Source organism: Peromyscus eremicus, chromosome 4, assembly GCF_949786415.1.
Source record: "Peromyscus eremicus chromosome 4, PerEre_H2_v1, whole genome shotgun sequence".
Taxonomy (NCBI): domain Eukaryota; kingdom Metazoa; phylum Chordata; class Mammalia; order Rodentia; family Cricetidae; genus Peromyscus; species Peromyscus eremicus.
Window position 1 is genome coordinate 76,432,923 of NC_081419.1, and position 22,993 is coordinate 76,455,915.

General features: G+C 46.7%; 1 pseudogene; it reads right to left on the reverse strand.

Annotated features, from left to right (window-relative positions):
* Positions 1-3,207: 3,207 nt before the first annotated feature.
* LOC131907824 (mitochondrial import receptor subunit TOM20 homolog) overlaps positions 3,208-22,993 on the reverse strand; it is a 104,501-nt pseudogene continuing 84,715 nt past the window's right edge.

Consider the following 22,993-nt stretch of genomic DNA (forward strand, 5'->3'; position numbering starts at 1 on the left):
AAGGCATGTGTAAATACACAACTCGGTGAACACATAATTACACACAGAGTGTACTGCACATGTAATTATGCTGGACAGCAGGAGAGCAAGAGTTTGCCAGGTCCACCCATAGACCACAGTCAAAGAGGAAGAGTTGTCTGGAGAGTGCATCATTCTCCAACACCCTTCTAGGCTACCTCAGTGAACTGGGTTCTCCAGAGGCTGCTGAAACTGGCTGAACTTGGCCATGAGTTCCTGATTTCTATAACAATGCCATGCATTACTTGCTATGGAATGTAAGACCTGGATAGAGAGTTATACACATATAGCGAGTATCTCTATACATTTATACGCTATGTAAAAGTTTCTAAAATTCTAGAATATGTTACAGCTAAAAAAATACTGCAGGGTTTTTTTTTTTTCAAGCCAGCTTCAATTTAATAGAGTGTTTAAATTCCTAGTTAATGGTAATTAGAGAGCAAGCAGCATCTCTTTAAACGCTGCTAGACAGAACTTAATCCAATTTGGTAATCACTAACCTCTGGGCTTTTTCCCCCTCTCTTTCTCTTTCTCCTAAATGAAACCCAAGCATTGATCTACAAAAGCTATAAACTGGCAAAGCATAAGAAAAGAATATTTAAAGAGAGATTGAGTGACTGTTACCTCAAAGCGCCAAGTCCAATTAAAATGGAAACAGGTCTCACGGGCTCCCTTACATCTAGGGCCTATAAGCTGGCTGGTGCAGAATAACAAAAGGCACTCCCAGGAGTGGGGGACTCACTTTCCCACTGCTCTCTCCCCACCCCCCACACCACCTCACTGCCCCAGAACTAGTCTTATTTGGCTGTGTGACCAAGGGCCACTCCTTCCCAAACCAATGTAGAGTTGTTCTGTTTACTCTATCTTCCTTTCCTTCCGCAGAACTAGCCCTTCAGGCCTTTGAGTCTGATGACCTCCTTTTTCCCATTGTAGAGTCCCCACGTAGCTGGAACTGATTCAGAAACTTCCATGTAAACCACTACAACCATCTTGAGAACTTGGGAGTCTGCCAGACTGTGAATTATCTCAAGCTGATCTCTGACGGCTTGTCACTGTCTTGTCATCTATGTCCCCAGTCGCCTTCTTGACTCCCATGTGGAATCTTCCCTTGTAAAAGCAAATGCCTTCTGCTTACCAGGGGACCCCTGTTTCCAAATTCTGAACCCTGAATCCTGAACAAAATATCTTCCCTTCAAATTCCAGCCACAAAGCCAGGCAGTGGTGGCACACGCCTTTAATCCCAGCACTCGGGAGGCAGATCCAGGAAGACCTCTGTGAGTTCGAGGCCAGCCTGGGCTCCCAAGTGAGTTCCAGGAAAGGCACAAAGCTACACAGAGAAACCCTGTCTCGAAAAGCAAAACAAAACAAACAAACAAACAAAAATTCCAGCCACAGAGGTATTAATCCTCTCAGCTGCGTGAGCAGACGAACATTATTTGGAAGCCCTGCCGCTAACATATTTACAATGTGCATAGAGGCAGGTAGCTCTACCGACCGAGCCCTTCGAAGATGACAGACATTGTAAGAGCTCCTTCGCAGAGACTCACACGCTGCTTCTCAAATCTATCCTGTGCTGGTCGGTTCTGCAAAAGGAACTAGAGAGAGAAAGAGAGAAAGGACTTTGCATTTGTTTTACCTGGTACAAGGGTTGTATCACAGGAACAAACAGTCATATCACCAGGACAGAGTGATGTGAACTGAGCTCTGAAGCATCAGAAGGGTTGCTTCAAGTTGCACCTTCTCCAGATGAGGAGATTAAATGTTGAACATACACTAAGTTAATGAGTAAACCCAAGATAGAACATTCCGGTAAGTCCTCTCAGTGTGAAGTTCTCAGGTGGACACGGCAATGGTATTCCAAGACAGGAGGGAGAGCTTTTTCAGTGAGTGTGTGCTCCTTGCCATTTGGAAACCACACACCCCGTGGGCTGGGGAAACGGCTCCATTGGTAAAGTGCTTGCCACACAAGCAGGGGAACCCGAATCTGGATCCCCAGACCTGAGGGCGTGCTGTAATCTCTGCACTGGCGCAGCTGTGCAAAGGAAGATCCCAGGGACTTGCTGACTAGCCAATTAGAATCAGTGAGAGACCCTGACTCCAAAAACAACATAGCAATCAACTGAGGAAGACACAGACATTGACACACACATATGCAACGCAATATGCATGTACACACAGACATAACACACACAGTGCACGCGTGCGCGCGCACACGCACACACACGCACACACACACACACACACACACACATACACACGCACAAATGTAATCAACTATACAATGATGTAGTGAACATCTGGGGAATCCCACAGAAGGGGAAGACATCTGCAGCCTCCAAACCTAGAGAGGCAATCTATTCTGAGCTCCATCCCCTGTCCACATAACCTAAGACAGACGACTTACGTCCTCTGAGCCTCAGTGTGCTCACCTATTTAGTGGGCGTGCAGTAGTGCTCCACCATTTTGGTGAGCATATAATATACCAGGCTCAGTGCAAAGTGTTATCATAAGGTATGAAGAGGTGTTTACAGTTTTCCCTGTTTTCAGAAGCAGGTTTTTCTTGACGTTTCAACATTAAAGATAACTGCTAAAACCACACCCATTGAAATAAATGCATACTCACGCCCCTCCAAGATCTGAAAGAAAAGAGTTTCAACGCTTCAGAAACCAGCTAGACTCGGGTTAGACCTAACTAAGGCAAGCAGGCTTATTTCTACTACCAGCTCTCATTTACACATTGATGGGTCCAGCTGTTAGAAGTGTGTTTAAAAAACTAGAACAAGGGGTGGGAGTGGAGAAACCAGAAGACAGCTTGACAGCCTGGTCAACCTTTGCTTGCCATCTCTGAAAGGCAACACGCTACAGAAACTACTCTCCACAGCAACTCTGGTCCTCTCTGGAGCTCAGGACGGCAATGAGAGGACGACCCCTCCGCCCGGTTCGACCTGGCAGACCATCCTACTCTCTTCAGGTATATAAGGAACCTCACTAAGAGCTAAGTTTAAAATGTGGCTAAATTGATTTCCATAAGCTTCATTTCTATCCTGGTTCACTGGCAGCTTGGTGTAATCAGTAACAGCGCCTACCTCCAGAGCAATTTAGCAGAACTAACAATGCCATTTTGAAGTATGTGGAGGCAAGAAATACTATTACTTCAAACCCTAGGTGGTCAAGATCACTAAGAGATTGTCAAAGGCGCAGTCTCCAAGGCTGATCGATGCCATACTGAAAGACGGCAGGGGGAGGGGGAAGAGGCTGTCAGGATGAAGCCTGATTGTCCTGGACTGCTGTGGTCATGATCTTGGGTTTCTGAATTTGCATGTATCGCCTGGGCAAGGATTCCAAAACTCCAAGTTTTGGATGCCTGGAGATTTTTTTTTCCATGCGGGTCTCCGCAGCAGACTTGTAGCTTAGCCGGCGCGCGTAAGCATCTCGTCTTGTGGGGCGCGACGCAGCGCAGTAATTGAAACCTTGCACACCGCAGGATTGCAGTGGCGTCTATAAATACTCTCCACTTTAGTGCTGACAAGCAAAACGCGGGCTTCTGGCACCGCGGAGGAAGAGGCGGCGGGGGCATGTGATCCCCGGCAGGGCGAGCATAGAAATAGGGGAAACCCCTATTGCCCATGAAGGTGACACCCTAGAATCTATTCACGAAGGACCCTTCGCAAGCACACCTGGTCCGCGTCAAGTCCAGGGAAGACTGGGTGCGAGCCCTGGGAACCTCTCGTTGTGAGGCGCGGGTCCCACAGCGCCCCCTGTGCGCAAAAACGCGCTGTGTGCACACGAGGCGCGTGGAGGAAATCCCGGCCCAACGCCCCGCGGGCGCGAAAGACGAAGCGGAAAGGGGACACCGTGGCTGCCCAGCGCTAAGCCGCAGCGAGCTGTCCGGAGCTTCCCGCCACCAGGGGCCAAGTCTCCCGCGGGCTGTCCCCTAGCTACAGTGGCCTGCCCAGCGCACGGAACCAAGAGGCCGCCTTGTGCTGCCTCGGCTCCCACGCCTCCCTCCAGGAAAATAAGGGGACGGCTGGGAGGATCGGTTTCACGTCGGAGTCGCCCCATGAGCAACCCTGGCTCTGCAGAGCAACCCTCGGGCCATGGGAGGACGAAACGGACACACGTACTCTTTATCTGCCTCCTAGCTCACTATGGGTCCCACGATCAGCAGCATCCCCCAAAGCCATTCACAGCGCTTCCTCGCCCACCGTGACCCACTACGCCAAGGGTGGCCTGCCCCTTCCCTATCCACTCCTTGGTGGTCTACCTCCCGCCCTCAGCATGCAATGCGGAGCACCTTAACCACGCGGAGTCTCCTCTCAGACTCTCTGTCTCCGTGCCCCCACCCCCAGATCACGCCAGGCGAGTTCCTTTCCAAGACTGTGAAGTTGCAGAACGAATGACTCCAGGCCCTCCAGGGACTTCCCCACTCACCCCCTTGGGGTCCCCGGCGTGAGTCACCCGAGCCGAGCCGAGCACAGCCGCCACACGCCTCCGTCCCAGACACTGCGCGCGCAGGAAAAAGTTTCCGGCGTTCCAGGGAAAGTTTTCTCGCTGGAGAGAAACAAGCGATCAGGATGGTTCTCGCCTTGCTCTCCCTCCCTGGGTCCTCCTCTCCCAGCTCTGCCCTCCGCCTGGTCGCATCCAGCTCGGGTTCCTCTCCGGAGTAGCTCCCGGAGTGGCTGGTGACTGTTTCCCTCCTCTCTCAACTTACGGCCGCCTCCTCTCCTCCCCCCACCTCCTCCCACTTTTCCTGTCCGGTGCACATCGCTCTAGTTTCTCTCCAACGCCCCCGCCTCGCTTCACCCCATCCCACGCCTCCTCTCCAGCAACAAGAAGAGGCGGAGTGGGGGACCCTGCGCTTAAATCCGCTTCGACAATTTCAGGAAATCCAAGCTCGTGGTCCTAAAAAGCAGAGGAGGATGCTGCAAGTCAAGGAAACTCAGAGATACCTTTAGCTCGCCCAAGAGGAGATTGGCATCCCACAGTTAACCACAAGATAAGAAACTGCCCAGGAGCCCAGAGGTGTTTGTGCAACCAGATAAAAAGGAGAGGAGAGCTGCAGAGGAGAGCTGACAAGGTTTTTGTTGCTGCTTTGGGGCGCGCACGCGCAAGGTTCTCAAACCGATTCCACACTTGTTTGCCTCTCAGCGTTGCAAAACGACTTTAAGGATCTGGGATTCTCTTTCCAGGCGAAGGAGTCACGAACATGACAGGTCTTCAGAGTTGAAACCACAGAAAACCAACCAATTCGAAATTTTAAAAACAATGTAAAATTATTTTATTTTGATGTTGTTGTTTTATTTGGTCGGTGCTAAGAATTTGAGCTGATAGTGGAGCACTCATGATCCTAGCACAGCGGTATTCAACATGTGGGTCATGACCCCTCTGGGGAGTCCGCATATCAAATATCCTGCATATCAGATATCCTGCATATCAGATATTTACATTATGATTCATAATAGTAGCAAAATTGCAGTTATGAAGTAGCAACGAAATAATTTTATGGTTGGGGGTCACCACAGCATGAGGAACTGTATTAAAGGGTCGCAGCATTAGGAAGGCTGAGAACCAATGTAGATAGAGGCAGGAAGACCAAGAGTTTAGGGCGTCGTGCTCTACACAATGACTTCTATTCCACGCTGCATTATATAAGCCCTAGTCTCAAGGGAAAAAAATATACTTTTATGCAGCTGTTTGCAGGACTCCCTGCTTGCATAATTTTATTCTGTGGTTGAGCAGGAACTACTTTTAAAAGCACTGTCCGACCTCATATTATTAACATGTGAACTTCAAAACCACAGTGACATTTGATGAAGGAAAAGATGTATGTGCCCTTTTTTGGTTAAAAGTAAGCATGGGTTTGCTTTGGTCACCATAACCCTATGAAGCCTTTGTGTTAAGGTGTGGGTGTGGAGGAGTCTTTGAGCCCCAGGAATGCTAGAGAAATCTAAAGGACTCTGAAAAGAACCCCCAAGATGGTCCTTAAATCTCACTGTTAAGAATCTTTTCTAGGGGGTTGGGAAGAGGGAGGACAGGGGAATCCGTGGCTGAGATGTAAAAGTAAATTAATTAGAAAATAAAAATATTTATTTAAAAAAGCATCTTTTCTATAGCTGGGGTGGGGTGGGGTGGGTGGAGTGCACAGCACAGTGCAGGAGGTAGAAAGCCTGGGGAGCTGGGCGATGACAGAAAATCAAAAGCTGGCCTGGCCAGCATGGTGGCTGCAAAGGTCTGTATGTCCAACACTCAGAAGTGGATCTCTGCAAGTTCGAAGTCAGCATGGTCTACATTTCCAGGCTACACAGAAAGACCCAGTCTCAAAAAAAGGGGGGAGGGAGAGAAAAGAAGAGGAGGAAAAGGAGAAAGCCAAAAAAGCCAGCAGCTACAAGGCAGGGTTCCATACACCACCTATATATACACCTTCCTAGCCTCGGGATATTATCCAGTTACTGAAGAGCTGCTGGGCCTCAGTTTACTCTTTTGAAATGGGAATAAACATAATAGATATCTCGAGTCATTGATAAGGATTTAAGGAATTCACAAGGAGGAAGTACCTAGAATCTCTACAGGAACTCACTAGACAGAATGCTGTTATTACTGTTATCCCTGCTGTAAGGAAAGGATAGCCTTGAGCCCAGGAATTTCCCTTTCCAGGGCTCCTCCCCTACAGCTGTTTGTTCAAGGAGACCTACTGTATTCTAGCTGCCTGTAAACAAAGCACCAGGAAGCAGTTGCCAGAGAATCTGAAGTTCCAGGTCAGCCTAGGCTGGGTAAGGAAATTCTGTCTCAAAATAAAAACAAAGTTGCAATTCATTCCTTCTTCCCAACGCCGTTCACTCCACTCCTTTCCCCTTTAGCACCCATTACCTTATAATATACTACATATCACATACATTAATTCTCCTAAGTTAATCTGCCCCTCCCGTCTGTCGACATAGAGAAAGACCATCTAAAAGCCACCCCTTTTGTTCACGATAGTGTCCGACTTCCTAGACCAGCGCCAGGCACATAGTATATCCATGTATATACTGCAGGAATAAATCCATGAATAAATTCATTCCACGCTGACTGCCTCTGATGAGCAAGGAATTGTGCAGTATATGGGGTGGGGAAGTGGGAACTAATTACTAGACCTGTCCAAGGAGGAAACCTTCTTCCCTGTGGGAAAAGTACCTTACTGGGAAGTATTCACAGTGAAGGAGAAGGGGAGGGGCCACGAAAAAGGATCCAAAGATTGGGAGCAAGCTTTAAAGAGGTTTATTTTGTTTTTTGTTTTTTTGGGTTTTTTTTTCTTTTTTCTTTCGAGACAGGGTTTCTCTGTGTAGCTTTGCGCCTTTCCTGGATCTCGCTCTGTAGACCAGGCTGGCCTCAAACTCACAAAGATCCGCCTGCCTCTGCCTCCCGAGTGCTGGGATTAAGGGCGTGTGCCACCACTGCTCAGCTTTAAAGAGGTTTTAACCTGAACTTTTGCTAATTTAAGTTTGTGTTTGTTTGTTTGTTGAGGTAGTCCAGGCTGGTATCCAACTCCCTTAGCCTACGATGACCTTGAACTCCAGGTTCACCTTCCTCCTCCTCCTGAATGATGGGATTACAGGCCAGCCACATCCACACCACCACACCATACCCAATTTAGTGTTGCTAATTTTGTAAACAGAATCTTCCTCAAACGAGAAGCTGGTATTTTGGTGTAAATCAGGACTTCTCTAATGTCAATCTCCCGTGCTTGTCACTTTGCAAACTTATATACATATCTCCAGTGAGCACTGCCTTTTCTAACTAAGAAACAGTCTTGTTGGGAGCCTTCAACACAGATCATGCCATTCAAACACTCACTTGGAGGTGGTGGGGGGGGGGGTGCTAGCTAGTTCTTTATCAAGCATATCCCTGTAGAGTTTGCCATGTCAGTCTCTGAATGGAACTTGGTCCAAACCAGGCTTCAGATGAAAGGGTAATTCTGAGGCAGCCCTTTTAGGACTAAGGGTGGGAACCTAACTTAGGTTCAGCCAAGCCGTAGATTTGCCCTTTGACACAATCAGTCCCGAAATGTATTGGGTAAATTAGATCCCATTTTCAGGACCAGAAGCAGAGAGAGAAAGGAGGAGGAAAAGGTGAAAGGTCATGATTCTGTCAGAACTCTAGATTATAGAAGCTGCAGACTGTCTACAGCTGGACTAGTTAGATGTGTATTAACTGAACTTCATGCTGTTGTTCCGTTTTCTTAAATCAGAAAACTTCGTGTTAAAAACAGAGATCTCAGCTGGCTGCGAAGGCCCTGGGAGCAGTGATGTCAGTCAGCCTTACTATAGACCCGCAGGACCACAGGACCACAGGACCAGCTCTGCAATGTTTTTCTCCCTGTTTGGAGAGGACACCCAGTTTCTAGTTTGTCACAATCCCAGCCGCTCCCTGCTTCTCTGGTTCCTGGAATGGGTTCATCTGTTTCCCCACCACTCTCACTGCAGCTTGAGAGGGATGCCCACCTGTGCTAGGAGGGGCCAGAGCTCTGAGCAAGCAGATTATGCAACACAGTGTCGTGGGCTTCAGATATTCTTCCCCTGGCAAGAGAACCCATTGTTTTCAAACAAAGCTTTACCTGTAGTGACATCATTTGAGTACTACTAAGGTAAAGGCAGCCACAGAGGAGACAGAGACAAGTGGGCACAGAAGGCAGGAAGAAGCAAAGGCTTTGGGGGGGGGGGCAGCCCCTAGGCACACTAACTACCTTCAGTTCCAAAGGCCTACTGCTCTGCATTTCCTTTTTTCTCGTGGCAATCCTGCCCACCCAGCCTTATTCCTCATTCCCACCCCAGAAGAGCCCTGATCAGGCCACAGTCAGATGAGTGGTCCAACACCATCCTCAAGTGAGAAAAGAATAGCACAGGGCTTCCATGAAGTCAATACAGGACCTTTCTCTTGTTTCATTACCTGCTTCCATCTCTGAATCATAACAGGAACCACTCCAGTCAACAGCATTGAACTACACAAGGCCTTACAGGCTTGGTATCCAAGAGGAAGGAGTGTCACACTGTCTCTAGTTTAAGTGATACAGGTCTGCTCTCCAGTTTAGACCACCTCAGTGTCTTTGATGTCTCATACGGCATCAGGCAAGTATTCCAGAGAGGAAAGGCATCCCTCCAGACCTTGTCTTGTCTCCTCTTGTATGTCTGTGTGTGTGTATGTGCACTCGGGGGAAGGAGGCATGCACATGTGTGCACATGTGTGCACATGGGTGCGGAGGCCAGAGGCTGATGATGGCTGTCTTCTTCAGTCGCTCCCCGCCCTATTTTTTTTTTTTTTTTTTTTTTTTTTTTGAGACAGGGCTTCTCTGCATAGCTTTGGAGCTTTTACTGGATCTTGCTCTGTAGATCAGGCTGGCCTCAAACTCACAGAGATCCGCTTGCCTCTGCCTCCTGAGTGCTGGGATTAAAAGCGTGCACCACCACCACCCAGCCCTCGCCCTATTTTTTGAGATGGAGTCTCTCACTGATGCTGGAGCTAGACAGTGAGCTCTAGGGATGGATCCTCCTGTCTCTGCTGTCACAGCATTGAGATTCTAGTCATAGAATGCCCCAATCCAGTTTTGTACAAGCAAGTGCTTTGTGGCAATCTCCCCAGCCTCCCTTGATTGCCTTTTATGTGGGGAAGGAGACTCTAAAACTCCAAGATCCTTTGACTCAGAGGTTATAAGGACGTAGGTAGGTTTCTGAACCAAGTGTACATTCAGGCCTCAAAGCTCCAGTCATAAAAATAAGTTAACGTGGTTATTCATGATAGGTGCCAACCTGAATATAGAATATAGCAAGCACTTAGAAATCCTCAGCACTCACCGGCCATAAAAACAGGACCATATGAGAAATGTGCTCTGCATCTGACCTAATTGCAAGGTATAAAATCAGTGACCTTTGGTACCCAGAAAAGGTTTATCACACACACGCTGCCTCCTGCCAACATCCACCAGAAAAATTCAGTACCTCCAAGTTTGTTGAGGGTAGGGAGTAGAATTTAGATGATATAACCAAAGAGCAAAAATTCCCTTCCACCTTTTTCTTGTTGGCATCAGAGCATTTCTAAGGCATTGGTTTTTAACTTTCTTTTTTCGGTATTGAGGCGTGTCCTCCTTCCTATTTAAGACAGCTGTGATTGACTAAATCTGAGACTGCTTGAAAAAGTAGGTATTACAGATGGAAAGCAAGTTAGAGATCCTACACAAATAATCCCTTGGATATATATTTCAATTATTCCTTTACACAATCCCAACTCTGCTGATTGGACAAAACATTGTCCAGCCGTTGATTTGTGTTAAGTACTAGAGGTGCAAGGATTAACACAAAGGCCTGGTTCCTGCCTTCAAGGGGCAGGAGACAAGCACACACAAGTGAAGAGGATCACTTTTTCTGTTGGGTAACTTTCTCACTGCTGTGATGGAAACATCACAGAAACAACTTGAGGGAGAAAGGATTTATTTCGGCGTATAGTTTCAGGGACATCAATCCATCACAGCAGGGGAGGCATGGCAGCTGGAGCAATGCAGGAATGTGGCAGAGGCTTCTCACGAGTTGGTAGATCAGGAGGCAGAGCACTCCACTAGAGGTGGGCTGGACTATAACCCTCAAAGGCTGACCTACAGGAGCCCACTTTCACAGCCGTGTTCACTTCCTCAAAGGTTCCACAACCTCCCGAGATCACTCTACTTGTGTCAGCCATCTTTGTGCCACTATAGCACACACCCAAGACAATCAGTTTATGATGATAGGTTTCCTTTGGGTCCTGGTTTCATTGGTTGGCCTTGTTGTATGAACAGGGAAAGAAGGGACTGGGGTCAGTCCTGCAGTCCTCTTCAGGGGCACATTCTCAGTGATCCACCACTTTCTATTTGACCCATTCTCTTAATAGCACCACACTGAGGATCCAGATTTTACCAAATGGTCCTTTGTGGGACACTCAGGGTCCAAACTGCAGGAGTGACCCCAGTGTGCTATAGTGGCACAAAGATGGCTGACACAAGTAGAGTGCCACAACAGGCTACTTCTGCCCATGTGTTGTCTGACAACATTTGCCTGGAGAGATGCAACCCTCAAGTCTACTCCCCCTAGACAGGGTTCCCACTACAGACCAAAAAATAGACCACAGGACACATACCATCCAAGTCCACTTTGACGAACCAATGAATTTTATTGCGGTTACTTACAAGACCATGGCTGAGGAGTTACTTACAGGAGCAGAAATAACTCAAAGACAGGTGCAAACCAAAGCCCCCACCCCAGCACAAGTGATAGCTCACAAAGCTGGGAACCTGGAACATGCTGCATAGCCTGCCCACAATTTAATAGCTTGAAAAGTGTCCTTTATAAGTGATTCTGGTAGAAACCTCTTCCAGGAAGCTTGGTTGGTTTCTGGGTTTTCCAGGCCCTGGTCTGGTCTCAGAGTCTTGTTTGCAGCTTAGATGTGCTCTTCTGAGGGGGGGCACTCTGAGCTTTTATTGTTTACCCTGGCAGGGAGGGGCCTAGTGAATCTGGTCAATTTTGGGGACTTCCTGAAACTATTCTGAGTTGTTTACCTTCCTGCTCAAGGAGCTTCCCTGTAGGATATAATGTTTCAATCTTGGAGGAAACTGTTACACAACAGCCTGAAGAAGAAGAAGCTGCCACATCTCTGACATAACCAAAAAAGCCACTTAAAGAGAAAGAAGACTGTCTGCAGAAACCCGGGAGTTCAGTATCAAAAGAGATCCCAAGAGGGTTCTGAGGACAAGGAGGGAGTACTGTAATAGTCTTTTCTAAGGTTTTATTTGTAGTTATGTGTTAATGTGCGTGTCTGTGTGTGATTTTATGCATATGAGTGTAGTGCCTTAAGCCAGAAGAGGACATCAGATTCCCTGGAGCTGGGGTCCCAGGAGACTGTGAGCCACCTGATCTAGGTGCTGAGAACTGAAGACAGGTCCTCTGCAAGAGCAGCATGTGATCTTAGTTGCTGAGCCATCTCTACAGCCCTCTGTAATACAATCTTATTTCTGCATTAGAAAGCTCTCACTGAGGCCTGGAGAGATGGCTTACCTGTGAAGATCACTGGCTGCTCTTATAGAGGCCCTGGGTTCAGTTCCCAGCATCTGTGAATCTAGTTCCAGGGGATCCGATGCCCTCTTCTGGCCTCCATGAGCACCAGTCACTAACAAGCATACATCTATGAAGGCAAACATTCCTATACATAAAGTCAAAATTATGGATCTTGTTTCCCTCTTAAAGATAAGGTCTATGGCCAGGCGGTGGTGGCACACGCCTGTAATCCCGGCACTCGGGAGGCAGAGGCAGGCGAATCTCTGTGAGTTCGAGGCCAGCCTGGGCTACCAAGTGAGTTCCAGGAAAGGCGCAAAGCTACACAAAGAAACCCTGTCTCGAAAACAAAACAAAACAAAAGATAAGGTCTATGTAGCTCTGGCTCTCCTGGAACTTGCTATATAGATATAGATCAAGCTGACCTCGAACTCTCAAAAATCCCCCTACCTGAGTCTCCTGAGTGCTGGGATTAAAGGCATGTGCCACCACTCCAGGAAGCTCTGACTGGGCTGGAAAAAACAGTTCAAAGTTAAGGGCGCCTACTGCTCTTCTACAGGACTCGAGTTTAGTTCCCAGAGTGATCTCACCAGATGACAGAATGAACTAGAAAAAGAGCAGAGGTGATCTGCAGTGGTCCCTTTAGGCTGTGAGAAACCAGGAAGAAAGAGATGGGGAATCTTAGGGACTGAGCACTGATGATTGTGATCTAGTGTAGCCTCAGTGATGCAGGACTATCTGGTGTGCTAGGTGGATGAGGAAAGGCAAGTGCCCATAGATAATTTTTGTTTTTCAGTGGAAATGCCGGGTTACAATAGAGGTCAGCACACACCTATCCATTAAGGCTAGACCAATGTGTGGCAGGGGCATTCCAAATGCATACTAAAGTTCATCCAAAAAGGAGAGTCCATCTCCCTCAACCATCACAGAAGGCATTTCGAGGCATCTATGCCAAGACCCACCATACTTCGGACACTAACGTGGAACAGTGGATGGTCCCATGACATATATCAAGTGGCTGGAAATGGCGGTAACACTAACACAAGAGAAGATGAGCTTGTGACATCCAGACTGCCTCTTAAGAATGTAAGCTAGCGGTTCTGGAGAGACGGCCCAGCCCTTGTTCTTGCTGAGGACCCAGGTTTAGTTCCCACCATGCACATGGTGGCTCACAACCATCAGTAACTCCAGTGCCACAAGATCAACACTCTGTTCTGATCTCCACAGGCACCAGGCACCAATATTGTGCACATACAGATGTGCGGACAAAATAATCATACACACAAAATAAAATAAGCAAGTCTTAATGACAACAATAATAATAATAAATTAACGCAAGCTAGGGAATGGGAAGATGGATGAAAATGCTCACCCCGTCTCAGTTGTCAGAATCTACACACAAGCTGGGGGCCGAGCACTAGCATCCGTATTGGAAGTGTTGCCGCACACAGGTAGAACGTAATGACAAGAGAATCCTCACTCTCAGACCAGCTAGCCTGGCTCAAATTCAGTAGTAAACAAGAAGCAGCCCTGGTCTCAAACAAGGTAGAAGGTGAGACAGACTGTCTGTCCTCTCACCATCACATGTGTGCCTTGGCATGCCTGTACCTTCATTCACACACACAAGTAATGTGCACACATGAATACCACACATACACACACATATCTATTATTTTTAATTTTAGTCATTAATTGAAACTAAAACTAAAGTTCTGTTTGTGAGGCTAATGAGATGGCTCAGTGGTTTAAGGCCCTTGCCTCCAAGGCTGATGACTTGAGTTTGATCCCTGGGACCCACATAATATAAACAAAGAACAACACCTGAAAATTATCCTCTGAGCTCTACATGCACACACACACACACACACACACACACACACACACACAGAGACAGAGACAGAGACAGAGACAGAGAGACAGAGAAAGACGGACAGACAGACAGAGAATAAATAAATAAATGCAGTTTTTTAAAGTGTTAGGTATGGTAGTTCATGCTTTTAACCTGAGGACATGGGAGAGAGCCATAACAGAATTTTTAAGTTCCAGGCCAGCCTGTACTACGTAGTGAGACCTTGTAACTAACAAACAAAAACACCGATATCAAAACCAGAAACTGGAATCCACACATAGTTGGGATGTTTGACCTCTCCTGGGTTGGCCCCACCCCACCAGCAGAGGCTGTTGGGCTGTGCCGTGTGGTCCTTGTCTCCTGGGACCCTTATGGCCTCCTGACCACTCCACATTTTGGCTTTTCTCCCTTTCTCTGCCAATCCGTACAAGCCATAGGCCAAATTAGGGTCTCTTGATTCCTTAAATGGCATCATCAAATTATATATCTCTCTCCCCTTTTGTGATCCATTCCCCAGCCTGTCCCTGTTCTCAAGAATCTCATCCCTATTCTCTGGGTCCAATGGTTCTCATGAGCCTCATCCCTGTTCTCTGGGTCCAACAGTTCTCAAGAGCCTCATCCCTGTTCTCTGGGTCCAACAGCTCTCAAGAGCCTCATCCCTGTTCTCTGGGTCCAACAGTTCTCAAGAGCCTCATCCCTGTTCTCTGGGTCCAACGGTTCCTCACCAGCAAAATCCCATAAACGTCAGCTTCTTACCAGCTTTTATGTCCAGACTTAGGAGCACTCTATATTTTGATCTAGGACACTTTCAATCATTTTTTTAAAAAGTGACTCAGGGTCCTAAAAGCTTTTATTTGTCTAGTATCTGTCCATACTTCCTGTATTCAAAATTAAAAGTTAAAACTAATAGAGTAAATTTAAAATAACAAAATCACCATGTATTTTATGAGAGATAAGATTGTTCAGAATGATAACACTGGGAAGCGGTTGCTGCATCTCTGAGACTCCTATCCAGCTTAACAGAGGACGGCTGGATCCTGCCATTCTACATTCAGCCTTTTGCACTGGCACACACACATTGCTCCAGAACAGCAGCAGACTTATGAAAGAATTGGCATGAAAATGGTGAATAGCACCTTCGGATTTCTGTGAAAGTAGTGTTACTCTCATGGCTCTCTGCCCGGGGCCTAGGAATGGATGGCCTAGGGTCTTGGAGCATCTGGAGGATGACTGTCCTGATTAGAATCCTGGTTGTTCCTTGTTTCCTCACAAATCCTCCAAATGGTGTTGGTTCCTCTCCAGTATTCCTCGAACTACTGGGCTGGAAGTTAAAATGTTTGTTTTCCTGGTTATTCACATTCCTGCCAGACCACAGTCTCTCCCTCAGAATGGACACGATATTGCCAGGCCACTCTATCCATGGTCTCTTCTTTCTGTGGTCATTGTTGACTCCAGAGTTATCCCCATCCTTCCTTCAAGCTGTTATTCCTGGTTTATGGTCACTCTCCTAACAATGGCTCACATCACACCTCTTGATGATTTGAATATCCATAGAAAGAATCTTTCTGAAATCATGGCAGATCAGGTCCTCGAATTCTCTTCCAATGGCCTTGCCCTCTGCTCTACAGCCACTGCTTACTTTTACCGTCGTCCTTGATCTTGTCACTTCCTAGGGACACTCTCTCCCACTCCAACCACCACACCCCATCTTCCCAGCTAGAATTATAATAGTCTAACTCCACTGGGGCCTCAGTTGTAGCTAATTGCTTTCCTCAGGGTTTTAGTGATGCCCAGATGAAGCTTATGGGACATATGTGAAATATTTGCAATGGTCCTTGACACACAGCACTGTATTTTTAATGGCAAAAGCAAATATTAGGTATGACATTCAAAGTAAGAAGACAGTTTTGAGACAGAGTTCTCATATAGCCTAGGCTGGTCTCCAACCCAGTGTGTAGCCAGGAATGACCCTGAGCTCCTCATCTTCCTGCCCCCACCTCCTAAATGCTGTCTTAACATGAAGTTTTATGCATGTCAGGGGTCATCCAACCTAGGACTTTGGGCTTACCTGCCTGGCAAGCAGCCTACCAACTAAGCCACATTCCTGACCCCAAATGAGAAAACTTTTTGTGTCTGTTGTCCATGTTTATTTCCCTTGATAAACAACCCCAGTTCCATTATCAGTCTAACAGTGTACTATATTTTTAGTTTATTTTAGCTTTTCTTCACAGTCTAATATGTGTTACAATTCTGAATAATAATGAAGTTTAAGGAGACCTCCATAAGTCAGCCAAAAATATATAGAGGCTGGGTATAGTGGTACATGTCTTTCATCCCAGCACTTGGGAGGCAGAGGCAGGTAGATCTCTGTGACGTTGAGGCCAGCCTGGCTACATAGTGAGTTCTAGGCTAGCCAGGGGTATATAATGAGACCTTGCCTCAAAAAAAAAGTAAATAAAATAGTCATCTTCAAAGTAAAGCATGATGTTCATATTTTCCCCACTTCCAAAACTCATGTAACCACAGCGTGATAATGACAGTAGATAGTGATCTGAGCATCAGTTACATACAAAGGCAGATGGGGCAAAGGAGTTCCTTCATGTTTGCCTGGGTCTGTTTGGGGAAAAGAGGAGCACAAAGGAGGAAGAAAGCAAAGAGAAACGAGAGACAGGAGGAGTTCTGTGGCTACTGGGGTGGAACTCAGGCCAGAAGCTTTCATCTCGGTGAGTCAGAAGCCTGATGCAAAGTGCCTTAAGGAGACTGGGGAGATGGCTCAGTAGATAAGGCACTGCTGGGGATCCTCTAAACCCACATAAAGGCCAGGCAGGTGCAGTGGCCCTTTTGTATTCCCAGCACTCTGGAGGCAGAAATAAGAGATCCCCAGGGTAAGCTGGCTATCTACACTAGCAGGAATCAGAGAGGCTCTGCCTCAAAATAAAATGGAGACTGAAGAAGACGCCCAATGTGAACTTCAGGCCTCCACACATACATGCATATACATTTATGCACACCAGTACACATGTACACACACACACACACACACACACACACACACTCCCTGAAGGTAAATCTGGGCCTCTTTCTTCAATATCAAAGTCCCATGCACCACCCTATAGCCACCATTTAGTATGCTACATACCGTGACACACACAGATCCATCTGATACATTTAGGGGATCAACTCAAGCTGAGTTCTCCAGAGGCTGGTATATAAACTAGAACATTAATGAACATAGAAGCTGTAATACAGGTCTGTTTTTTTGTTTATTTGTTTGTTTTTTTAAGACTCTGCCCAGAATTCCATTGATAAGCTGTCTCTTTAGGTAAAAGAGATTAATAAATGTGATTAATAGGAAATACATTAATTTTTGTATTCTCTGTGTAATATACACTCCATGTGTCTCTCTTCCTCCTTTTCTCCTTTCTCTCTCTCTCTCTCTTTTTTTAAAGATTTCTTTATTTAATGTGCACTGGTGTTTTGCCTGTATATACTCTGTGTGAGGGTGTCAGATCCTCTAGAACTGGAGTTACAGACAGTTGTGAGCTGCCATGTGGGTGCTGGGAATTGAACCCAGGTCCTCCGGAAGAGCAGCCAGTGCTCTTAACCTCTGAGCCATTTCTCCAGCCCCCACCTTCTCCTCTTTTTATCCCACTTCACATACACACAAATATGAAACCTAGAGGTAACAGGTATAGCTGATACTAATCACACACGTGCAGCGTGTGGACACCATTGAGGGGAACTTTGCTAGCAGAACCTCACTCCTTGGACAAGCTGTGAAATGGCTGATGGTTCACAGAAAACCACCTTGGGCTTTTAAAAAATGGCAGAGCCCTTTCACAAGATTCTCATAGCCTATTGGAAATAGAAATAATCACAAATTGCATTATTTTATTTCCTGTTCCTCAGTCTTTCCCAACTTCAGTCATCTTTACCATGCAATTCTGGAAGAGGCAGTTTATAGAACTGTTTGGAGAAAAGAAGTGTTCTCATCCAATGCATCCATTCTGACAGATGTGAGGAATGAGGGGAATTTCATAGGAACAGAAACTGGAAGCTATCAAAGCAAAGATGTTGTCCCCAAGAACCAACTGGATCTGCCCATGCTGGCACAAAGTGAGGCATGCTGGGCTGGTGCACAGCCACTGCACAAAGAGCTCTCTGTTTATTCTCAGCATGAGCAGATAGTCCTCCTGTCCCAGCAGGAACCCAGACCAGCTCATCGCTCAACATCTCCTCCCAGGGATTGCACTTGGGCTACTCAAAACCTGGTGTTTCACACCCTTTCACCAAAGAAGTTGAGAGAGCTCCCCTAGACGGCTGTTTCTGAGAAAGGGTAACACTGCAAGATTCTGCCACTGTTACTGGAACAAGATACTTAAATAATTCTCAGAAATCCTGAATACAGCTGGTGATGTAGCTCAGTTAGTCCAGTGCTTGCCTGGAGTGTACAAAGCCTGGGTTCAGTCCCCAGAACTGAATAAACCCATTATGGGGGGTGCATGCCTGTAACATCAAACCAGGAAGGTAGAGGTAGGAAAATTTCATCTCCAGATACATGACAAGTTGCAGGTCAGCCTAGATTATAAAAGACTGGGGGAGGGGGGAGAGACTGCATATAGTATGAATTAGAATTTTAAGACCTTGGAGGTAGTCTTCAGAAAAGGAACATTCAACAGTTTAATTTCTGGACTTGGAACGCTCTTAACAGTTTAAAGAAAAAGCACTCAGTAGAGCAGAGCCAGAGAAGCGTTGTCCAAGACAAAAGAATTCCGTCAGTCAAATGTGCTTTGTGAAGGGCTGAGGAGGGTACAAGATCAAGGAGAGATCTTAATTGAGTCTACTTGGTAGCCCCTGCTTTCTGCGTTTTAATTTCTTGGATGACTAGTCTGCTGATAGTATCAGAAATTTACAGAGGAAGAAATAGTCCTGCTTCGCTTTCCCCTGCAGAAGCAGAATGAGTAACCTTGAACAATCTCCCCCTTGTCCTGCTTAGGCTCCTCTTCCTAAGAACCAAGCAGCTTCATTCTGGGAAAGCCTAAGCCCGGCCGTGGTGTGATCTAAGGACATCTGAGTGCATACGAGATGCCACCCCCAGCTCAGCCTCCCAACCCACCCCCACTCCACCCCTACTCTGTGTGCTTCCACACTCAGTAACTGTTGAATCCTCAAGGCCCATGTTACACACACAGCATGAAACTGTGCAATGGGGGATAGCATGGGGTAGGTGCTCAGTGAGTGATCATTCAAAGAAAGTTAGGAGGGGAGAAAAAGAGAGAAGGAAGTTAACTACGGTTTAGACTTATCAGCTTGCTCAACATCACACCTCTAGCAAGAAGCACCAGGCCTCCAAATAGACCTCAGAGGCCACCAGGACTTGTGGTAACATGAAAAGGTTCTTTGCTGGTCACATCTGCTCAGTGCACTAACCCTGGTCAGATTTCAGCTTGCACCAAGTATGGTGGTATATGCCTATAATCCTAGCATTCTGGGGGTGGAGGCCAGAGGACGAGGAATTGAAGTTCATTCTGGGCTCCACATTGAATCAGAGACCAGCTTGTACTACACGAACCCCCCTTTCAAAAAGCCATATTGTAGCCTGCATAATGAAAAGTGTGTGTGTGTGGTACCCCTTTTCTTCATGCTTGATAATGACAACAGCTAAATTTTATTGAACACTTACTGAACTGAGAGCACCTTCCCCACAGCTGTTCCCCAGAAACAGGTAGAGTTCTATCTTTACAGGCTGGGAAACCGAGTGGCACAGAAAATAATTACTTTAGCCTCTAATTCAGTGGGCGAGCTGGAATTTGAAAAGATGCAGTTTAGTCTCAAACTGTTGCTTTTCTCTTCTTCACTAAATTCATTCTTTCTGTCCAGTGGCAGAGACCTTGAGAGAAGCAAAGGGTAGAGGCAATGGAGAGATGGAACGTGGCTGAACGTGATCTCCAAAAGGAAAGCAGGGACAGCTGTGGTCCTGAAAGTTCCCAAGCTGAACAACTAGGTGGGTTAATCACTGTCCAATGTAGAGTTCCTAGCCAGATGGGATCCTATTGGCCCTTCTGCAAGCTTATAACCAATTGGGTGTTTTTATTTTTTGTTTGCATGAGGTTGGTTTCCTTGGGTCTAGCAGATGCAAGAAGATTTCGCTGTCAGCCAGGGTCAGGCGAATGGAGACAGGCTGGCTGTGAGGGGACCAACTCCCTCTGTCCAGCACATTTGACAAAGGTGGGTTCCTTGCTGTTCCAGGAGCTGAGCCCTCTCTCCTGTGTAGGAGACTTTCCCCACATCAATGCCTGCTCTTTCAAAACTGCAACAGAGGACGTGGGGGCGGGTGGGGGAGACAGGACACCGGAGTTGGGTCATTTGTTTGCAGCAGGAGCCAAAGTTCAAAGGAAGCAGTGGGGAGCTTCGACCCCAGCTAGGGCGGAAAGCAGTACTGAGCTGAGTATCTGCAAACCCAGCCTGAAACAGTCAGTCCAGCCCCAGAGACTGGGACTTTGATAGGAGTCCTAGCGTGGGACATGTGTGCCATATACAGAAGCTACATAACTCAGAACAGAAATGTAAGTAGAGGTACCTAGAAGAACCAGTCTTGGTGCATGAACTTTTGAATTTTTTCTGTTTCCTGGTACGCCAACAGGAACGGCTGGACAGACCACGTTCACATTCCCTTTCCTGTTTCTCCTCTCCCTGCTTCTCTTTTCCACTCGGGCTGTCTGGTGTTTGAGAAAGGCGGCACTATCCAAACTGTGCTGACTGGCACCACACACTCACCAGATCCTGGGTACATTAGGGACTCTTATGAGCCTGGAGTGCTTTATTCTCTTACCACTGCCACTGCCACCACTCCTAGATGGCTCAATTGATAAGGCTCTTGCCACGTGAGCACAAGGACCTGAGTTCTGTTCTCAGAAGCCTTGTTAAAAAAAAAAAAAAAAAGCCAGGTTTGGTGGTTTGGTAGTCCTTCCTTGCATTCTTTGTGCTGAGTAGGTGGGGACAGGAGGATCCTGGGGCTTCCTGGCCAGCAAACCTAGCCTAATAATAGAGTCTCAGGGCAGTGACAGATCCCGTCCAAAAAATAAGGATGGACTGCACCGAAGGTACAATACCTAAGTTTGATCTCTGGCCTTCACACACACACACACACACACACACACACACACACACACACACACACACACTACTCACTCACTCACTCACTCACTCACTCTTACTCCCAGAGCTGGAGAAAAGCATTGTTCCCATTTCTGCCTCCATCCCAGGCTGCCCTGCACTATACACAACCTCTCCATTCAGTATCTCCCTTAGCCTGTTGCAATCATCAGGTTACCTGCTCCTCTCCACTCTGGTTTTATCTCTGGTTCCCAATGCCAAGACAGTGCCTGGGATATGACAGAGAGCACACACAGCCTTTTACAGAATAAAGAACAGAGAGCAGGAATGCAGAAGGGAAGGTGGGTGGAGAGGAAGAGAGAGATGGATAGGATTGATTTTAAGCCACAGGTATGGCTTGAGAAGCATTGGAAAGACAACCTTCACTGACTATATCCATTCTTTTTGTCCAGCATCTAAAATGCCCTGCCTTGCAGGAGTGTTCCTTGGGGTCAAGGCTCTGACCCAGGTACCTCCTTCTTTCTTTTCCCAGGGTGACATGTGAGACCATGAACAGTCAGGCATCCCATCATCCCTTTACAAGATGAATTTTAAGAGATAAGTGGGAGGGAGTCATATTAGAACTGTGGAGCTGAGAGAGGAGGACAGGGGCCCCCCAAGGGAAGGGAGGGATCAGTTTTCGTGAGTCAGAGTACAGGAGTGAGAACCAGCCATCCCTGTTCCCACCCTGCCCTCCTGCACGCCTTGTTTGAGCAAGCCCTCAGCACACTGGAGCTGGTGGCCTGCTCCTCTTCTAATGCATCGAGTGAGAATTTCTAGGGACTCCCCCACTGGCTTGCAGACTGATAGGATGCCAGTGGCATCTTCTGCCTCCTCACACCCACTTTATCTATCTATTCCCCACGCCCTCAGCCCAGTGACCGTAGATTTGGAAAGGAACAACTCTATTGGATATCTCAGCCACAGGAAGAACCTCAGTGGTCACTTTATTTCATTCTGCCTTGTGTGGCTCCCTCTGTCTGGTCCCCTTGGGAAATGGACAGCTGGTTTCTGTGTGAACCGTGATGGCCACTCCAGCAGCATTGCCATCTTAGAGAGCTCCAAATGCCCCACAGAATCCAGATCCTGATGTTCTCAAACTTCCATAGAGGAGGAAAGGAAGCAGACACAAGTACACGTGTTAGTTCACACCATCAGACAGCCTGCGTGCGGAGTTCCAGTCCATGGTAAAGGAAGCCTCTGTCGGTTTACCCACAAAAATAAACAAATACGTTCACACTGTTTCCTTTGATCACTCTTGATGGGTTCTTCCCTCTAGTAAAAAGAACTCCTTAAAAATTATGATTTCTGAAGGCTTTAGTTTTTCCAAGTTGTATCTGTTGTTACTAAACATATCAGAAACTAACATAAACAACAAACTTCTTATGTGTTTATTTGGTGCTAAGGATGAAACCCAGGGCTTTACCCATGACAAATACATATTCCATCAGTTACACCCAGGGGTGGTAGAGAAAATTATTTGATGATAATATATTAATTTATTTGAAGTAATAAAAACATAAATAATATTTTTATGAGAATATAATTACACTTTCCAAAACAAAAGTATCTTTCTGCACCTCTCTTTAATGTCTAACTTGGGAAAAGACCGCTAGATTTCACATTTCCAGAGATAGAGACAGAGACAGAGAAAGGCTGACAGAGACAGACACAGATACACAGACACACAGACACACACACACACACACACACACACACACAGATACACAGACACACACACAGATACACACACATACACATACACACACAGACACACACACACACAGATACACATACACACACAAACACACAGACACACACACAGATACACAGACACACACACACAGATACACACACAGACACACACACACAGATACACATACACACACATACACACACGGATGATAGGGACGCTACTGTA